General features: G+C 46.3%; 1 long non-coding RNA gene across 1 annotated transcript; it reads right to left on the bottom strand.

The window, feature by feature from the left end:
- Positions 1-2,308: 2,308 nt before the first annotated feature.
- On the bottom strand, positions 2,309-6,718 carry LOC115894213. The gene is made up of 5 exons (XR_004054237.1): positions 6,625-6,718; positions 5,618-5,696; positions 4,523-4,585; positions 3,816-3,888; positions 2,309-2,928 (listed from the first exon to the last, which is right to left on the bottom strand). It is a non-coding gene; the product is annotated as an uncharacterized LOC115894213 (long non-coding RNA).
- Positions 6,719-7,573: the final 855 nt, after the last annotated feature.

Genomic DNA, 7,573 nt, shown 5'->3' with positions numbered 1-7,573 from the left:
GGGACACAGGGCCTCCAATGAAGGAGAAAAGCAGAGAAGATTCCAGAATGACGGCTTGTTGGGGGTCAGAGCAGCCGTTAGACCGGAACGTGCAGGGAGAGCACTTCAGTGGGAGGGTTTCCAGGAGGAAAAAAGGAGACATATATTTAAAAATGTGGAAAATATTACAGAGATTTTTTCCCATAACATTTTTTGGAGGCTGAGGAAGGAGCTAGTAATAATTTGAAAAAATAATGCACCATGAAAAATGGAGCATTTTAACTCCAGGAAAGGGCAAAAGTTATAGAAATTTTTTAAAAACATGATATTTTATACTACAAGGCTTAGGGATGGGAAAAAGCACATATGAAAGACAAAAACTTCATCTGGCATCATTAAGTCAATAAGGAATGCTTAAATTTCATTAATCAAAATATTGTAGTATGTTCATTTTGCTTAGAAATATATAAGTAAATTCCAGAATAAACAGGGGAAAGGGTTGAAAATGAGAATCAGGAGGGGCGTGGGGGAGGGGGGCAAGTAGGACCAGCCATGTGGATTTTGTGTGTCTTCTGGTAAAAATCTTCAACTTTTAAAACTATGTGAATATGTTATTTTGGTTTCAAAAACCCAGTAGACTGAAAACTATAAAAAGCCAGCAAAATAAAGGGAGAAAGAAAGAAAGGAAGGACAAAAATTGAGGCAAGGGGGAAAGAGGTGGAAAAGGGGAAAGAGAAATTGACCAGCAGGGGCAACAGACACAGTTCTTGCCTGCTCTCTTCTCCACTCTATGTTTTCTCACTAGTCAGATTCTCCAAGGACGATCCCTCTTATTCCATCTGGTGGCCAATTGGAAGAGTACCTGCAGTGGGCATTGATGGCAACAGTCGCCATTATGTCTGTCTGAGTGGTGTTTTGTACTTCAGTATTATACTCAACAATAAAGCACTGGAAGAAAGAAAAAGTCATTGCAGTGCCTACTATGCAGATGATGCAATGCCAAGCATTAGGAGATCTAGGAGCTTATGCCTAGTTGGAGACAGACATTGAAGAAATTATGCACAGAAGTGGGGCAGGTGCAGTGACAGAATGTCGTGTCCTGTGAGGGTGCCACACAGAGAAGGTCTGGTCTACCTGGGGGTAAAAATGATGGGTGTTATCAGGGTAGGGAAGGCCTCCTCTCGGGAGGGACGCCTGGACAGTCCTTGGACCTTGGATTTTCTCTACTCCTTTCAGTCTCTCCCTGGGCTCATCCTGCCCTGTGGCTTTCATCACCATCTGTGTACTAATCATGCCCAAATGTCTACTGACAGCCCTGAGTTCTCCTGTGAAAATCAGAGTGGCATATCCATTGTCCACTTGATGTCTCTTCTTGGATGTCTAATCGTTCTTACAAAGCTACACATCCAAAGAAAACTTGATTTTCTCCCCAAATTCAGCTCCTCTTAGTTTTCCCCTTACAGTGGTCTGCAAGGCCCTTCACAATCGGGCTCCTGCTACCTCCACCACCTAAGCTCTAGCCATGCCGGCCCCTCATCTCCTCACCCCCTGCCCCCAGCTCTGTCACTGCAGTAGAGGGGTGGACCCCTCGCTTCGTTCTCTGGGAAATGGTGCCTTTCCATCACTCCACTTTCCTCTCTCCCCTGCTCCTTTTCTATTTGCAGACCTTATTACCACTTGACATGTTATTGGTTTCTATGTCCCTCATGTAGAATACAAGCACCTTGAGGATAGGGATTTCATTGTTTTGTTCACTGCTTTCACTAATCTTAAGTACTCAGGACTGTCTTAGCATGCCAAAAGTATCTGAAAAGCTGACATTCTAGAGTCTTCACCATGCTGGAAGTTTACTTCTCACTCACACAAAGTCCCTTTTAGTACTTGGCAGGCTGCCTTCCACAGAGTGACTCAGGGACCCAGGTTCCTTCCTCAGAGACCTTTGCTTCCAGTTGATGGACAGAGACAGAGTATGTGACAAAGGTACGCCTGCTTTTTAAATACCTTGGCCCAGATGTGATTCAGGTCACTGCTGCTCATGTTCCCATTGGCAATATGGAGTGACATGACCCCACCTAACATGGGGGTGGGGGCTGGAAAATACAGCCCCTGCTAGGCAGCTGCTTTTCAGCCACCACTCTACAATATGCAAGGAAAGCAGAACTCTTCCGAGGGCAAGCAGCCATCTCTCCCACATCTCCTGAGGTTCAGGGTCTCCAAACTCCCTGTCCCTGCCCCCCACATATACAGGAAGCCCCACCCCAATGAGCATTTCCACCAGGATATAATGCATCATGAATTCAGCAACTGAACGCGTCACTCCTTTGTATTATTATTCTATTGTTACATTAGTGACAAAGAACAGAAGGCAGAAGAGAAACATAATTTACTTAGTCCTGTATCCCACTGTCTCACAAGCTCCCACTCTTGTGTGTCCAATCAGTCTCAGCTTCCTGGTGTCCTGGCCAATCTTGCCATTCAGCCAAGAGATGGTGTCTTTGGCAGGAACCTCAGTTTACATAAATGCTCCATTCCACACCACAGCATAATTGGGTCCTTGCAGATATCTCTGAATTGAAAGAGCAAGCTCTGCCTGGTGAGAGGAGCAGGGTCTGGTTTGCATTTGTTCCTGGTCAAAACAGGAAGTGCCTACCCCATTTTTCACAATGTTAGCTTTTTTTACAAAGCAAATGCTCTGTGGGTGCACACAATGATTCAACACTGAGGAATACATGGAGGCTGCTCCAAGTCATTTTCATGGCTCTGGGGCCCCTCACCATCATCAGCTCAGCCAGGATGGATATTGTTGCCTCTCTCTGAGTATTGTCTTGCGGTCTGGCTCGTGCAGAAGGCACACAACGTGGCTGTCACTCTGATGCCTCCCCACTTCACCTCCATTGTCCAGTGGCCGCCCACAGGACTGTCACTCTTGGTGGATGCAGGGCTCAACTGCTGGAAACAGTGAGACAGAGCCTGATGACTCTCATCATTCTGGATTTGCAGACCTGAATCCTAGTTCTGTCTTTTACTAGTTAGAGGACCTTAGACAAAAGTCTCTGAATTTCAATTTTCCCCTCAGCAAAATGAAGTTAATGACTGTAAACAGTGATTTGGAAATAGCAATGATAATAAAGCAGTTGTGTTTTACCTGGCAGTTTCCAAAGCACAGAGAGCTTTGTATGGGTCTGCTTGAAACAGACCACAGGGAAGGTGAGGCTGATGCTGGGCCTTGAGAGGCACATGGGCCTTCCACTGGGGAGAGGAAGGTGACCATGGAGTCTCACCCCAGTAATCCCAGCACTTTGGGAGGCTGAGACAGGTGGATCATGAGATCAGGAGTTTGAGACCAGCCTGGCCAATATGGTGAAACCCCATCTCTACTAAAAATACAAAAATTAGCTGGGCACGCTGGCGTGCGTGTGTACTCCCAGCTATTCGGGAGGCTGAGACAGGAGAATCACTTGAACCTCAGAGGCGGAGGTTGCAGTGAGCCAAGATCATGCCATTGCACTACAGCCTGGGTGACAGAGCAAGACTCCATCTCAAAGAAAAAAAAAAATGTGCAAGCTGTCAGCCAGATGAGATGTTCGAAGGTGCATTACTGTAAAGGCTGTCTACTGTTGTGCCAGTTGAGAGAAGTCCCTAGCTTTAATGAATATAAGAACAAGCATATCAACCAGCTATGAGTGCCCCAAAAAACCATGTGTTATCCACAAGCATAGTGAGATACTACCAGGCACTCACAGGACATCCTCAATTTTAATGTTTGCCCTTTTAAAGCTCACACTTTCACACGTTGTACATGGACACCCTAGACTACCCCCGGGTCTGAAATTCACCTTTACACATCAGCCCAGTGGTTTCACACTGTGGTGGAATGATGCTGACTGCCAGGTGCTGCTGCTGCTGCTGCTGTGGAAAGAAAAAACCAGGCCTCCTCTGAGCCAAAGTCAAATCAAGGTCAAAGTCTTCCTCCTCCCGTGGACGTCAAGGGCATCTCCAGAATCCCCAGGGGGTGGCGCTTTCTGATCAGCCTGGTGTCTCAGGGGTGGAAAGGTGGGTGCATAAGTCCACCCCTGCCCCATCCCACTCATCTGGTGGTGTCATGCTAAGATCCCTTGCCCTATCTTTTCTCCAGGCACTTCATGAATCAGTTCAGACTTTAGGCTTTTGAGACTGCTTAGGTACCTCGCACCCTGACCCCGTTCCTGCAACAGGAGGTGCCTGTGGGAATGAGAGGTACCCAGACCAGTGTCCCTGATCCCCAAGGAAAGCTCCCTCCCATCACAGGGCCCCCAAAAATCTATGCAAAGGTTATCACCTGCCCATCCACGAGCTTGCTCCCAAAGCAAGCAAAACCATTATGAGAAGTTGTAAAATTGCTTTGGCTCTCTAAAAATAGGATTACCCACCCATTCCTTTAGACACCCAGCCCCTCCATGTGATGTTAGAGTGCGGCAGGCTGCATGCAGGTCTGGAAGTGGCTTCCTGCAGGTCTCTTCACCTGCTCCTCTCTCCTCCCAATGGAAGAAGCAGCTCTACTCACCCATGAAACCGCTGAGCTTTGCCCAAGGATGGATCGGAATGCAGGACCGCATCATTTACATCCCTAAGTGTGCCAAGGATTTGAGTAAGCGAAATGATCATGTAACCTCCAAACCAAGGCTTTACAGCACTTCAAAAAGAGAAAATCAGGACCATGAAGTCTGGCTGAACTTTAAAGTCCCCAAATTCAAGTCAGTGCCACATTTGTCCTGTGAGGCAATGGATCAAGGAGATCCCATCGTTGTTGTAAAAATTTGCAACAGTTCATTGGCAGTCAACGTGGATGTCAATATGGAATAAGAACTTTCTCATTACTGCATTTTGTAGAAGTCAGTGTTATAATGACGATTTTAATGGTGGTCCATTATGCTCAAGTCAGAAGAATCAAGTTGACAGATAAAACAAAAAGCACAGATCCATCTATTATAAGCCCAAATCCAACATCCCTAGCTTCAATACACCAGCACTTTCCACCACATACCATTAATGTTAATTTGAACTCTGTTAGCACTATAATTTTTGTTTTGGTTTTTGTTTTTGATACACAGTCTCATTTTGTTGCCCAGGCTGGAGTGCAATGGCACAGTCTCGGCTCACTGCAACCTCTGCCTCCAGGGTTCAAGCAATTCTCCTGCCTCAGCCTCCCAAGTAGCTGGGATTACAGGCACACGGCACCACGCCCGGCTAATTTTTGTATTTTTGGTAGAAACAAGGTTTCACCATGTTGGCCAGGCTGGTCTCGAACTCCCGATCTCAAGTGATCTACCCACCTCAGCCTCCCAAAGTGCTGGGATTACATGCGTGAACCACTGTGTCCAGCTAATTAGCACTATAGTTTTATATGTACTTAAACGCATTTTGGTTTTATAATGCTATGAGAGCTACTGTTTAATGTTTGTACATATTTAAATAAAGTTATATAAAAAATTTAGTTCAACACTAACATTTTAAATATGCCTACATTATTTAAATTTGAGGAAAAATATTGTATAATATTTGTCCACTTAACATATATTCACTAATCCTAAGAAATTCATCTATTCATCTTAGGATTCACTATCCTAAGAAATTCATCTATAAGAAATTCATCTTATACCATAAGCGGATTTGTGTGGAAGGTCCGAAGGAAAAACTTCACTGTGCAAGAAGTCATCGTTACGGTCATCCTCTGTGTACTGCATGAAGGAAGAACACAAACGTTTGTCCAGAATGAAGTCTCTTTCAATAAAATAGAGGTTAACCGCCTCACTCAACCAACAAGCACTGTTTATTTTTTAGGATCTCCCTGAAATATGAATCAATAAGACACAGAACAAAAGCAAACTTGATGGGTGGGAGGAGCGGGAAATATGGAGTTCCCAAATGAATGTGTTACTTGAAAATATAAACCATTTCTTCTTAGCTTGGCTCTGTCAACCATCTCGGAAAAGGATGTTTTTACAATCAGAGCAGAAATATGACTGGCGGCTCCTACATTTACATTTCTTTGTTGCAAAATGAATGTAACTTGTTCAGATTCCAACAGGGAGAAAGCAGCAGAAGTGGTGGTTACTTTCCAAAGTGAAACTTAAAACCACAATCTCCGGTGCACAAAAGGCAGAATGAGTCACAGGAAGAGGCCACTTGCTTGCAAAACTCATTAAAAGCAATGCAGGGCTGAATGGACTTCCTGCACCAATGAAAAGATCACTGGCATCAGGACAGGCACCTCCAGGCTCCAACAATTTTGGGGAGGAAGGGAGCCATTAGCAATCTGGGCACAGCCCAGGCCTGCTCCTTCACATGCACACCCCCTCCAAACCCCCCCCCCCCCCCCCCCGCCACACACACACGCTCCAGGCTTGCAGCCTGAGCCGGCCCACATCCCTGGGAAGGTGTCTCAGGCTTGAAGCAGTGTAGCAAAGGATCACAACGACACCTTGTGACTCAAGCAAGCTCCTGTACTGAGCTTCCAAGCTCCTTCTCAGGAGTGGCCAGGGGAAGACAATCTTTCCAGGAGCTTTCCCTCCTGCGGCAGATCTGTCTGAGCTCTGGGCAATGAGCGTTGCTCTGGCCAGGCTAAATTAAAGTCAGATGTGAGCTGAGCAATATGGAAGAGGTTACCTGGGAGCAGGATGCAGGGCCTCCACCGCATCGTCTAAACCCTGCTTCTCCAACTTGTACGTGAGACAGAATCCCCGGAAGGACTTCTTAAAACAGATAACCCGGCCCCACGCCCACCCACGGTGAGATTCAGCAGGTCTAGGGTAAGGCCCCAGCATTTGCATTTCTAACAAGTTCCCTAGTGCTGGAACTGCAGACTACACTTTGAGAACCGCAGATCTAAATGGTTTTTAGACCTGAACAAACACAACCAGACAGCACCCTTTCCAGCCAATAAGTGTTGTTGACCTTGGGCTGTGCCAACTGCAGTCACGTTGATACCAAAACAGTCCCCTTGAGGAACTCCCCCCTCTGCCCACAAGTCGGATCCACAGACTGGCTGGTCTCCAAGGCCAGCACTACCCGGGAAGGGGCCTTTGTCAAAGTGGAGACTTTACAAAAAAAAAAAAAAAAAAAAAAAGCTGTGCTGCCAAACCAAAAGCGATTGTGCCCCCCGGTGGCCATTTGGGCCCACTGACTTCCAGGGTCAGGTTCTGTCTGCTCATGTTCTGGTTTCCCTCAGGTTCCAAGCTCCCTGCCTGGCTTGCAATGGAAGTGACACTGGTCACCACCTTTGATGCAGCAGGAGTTTGAAAAAAGGGTTGGAAGCAGAAAGGCAGAAAACCTACTGGCATTTTCACCACTTTTAGTTTAAGGCAGAGATGGGGCACAGCACTGGTCTGAAGACAAAATATAAAATACGAAGGGGAGTGGTCAAAAATGAGCCAGGTGTGGTGGCATGTGCCTGTGGTCCCAGCTACTTGAAGGCAGAGCCGGGGGATTGCCTGAGGCCAGGAATTCGATGTTACAGTGAGCTATGATCGCGCCACTGCACTCCAGTCTGGGCGACAGAGCAAGAGCCTGTCTCCCAAAAATAATAATAATAAAATAGTCTTTAAGTAATAAAGAG

This window comes from Rhinopithecus roxellana, chromosome 17, assembly GCF_007565055.1.
Source record: "Rhinopithecus roxellana isolate Shanxi Qingling chromosome 17, ASM756505v1, whole genome shotgun sequence".
Classification (NCBI taxonomy): domain Eukaryota; kingdom Metazoa; phylum Chordata; class Mammalia; order Primates; family Cercopithecidae; genus Rhinopithecus; species Rhinopithecus roxellana.
This window is presented reverse-complemented; position numbering and strand designations above follow the sequence as displayed.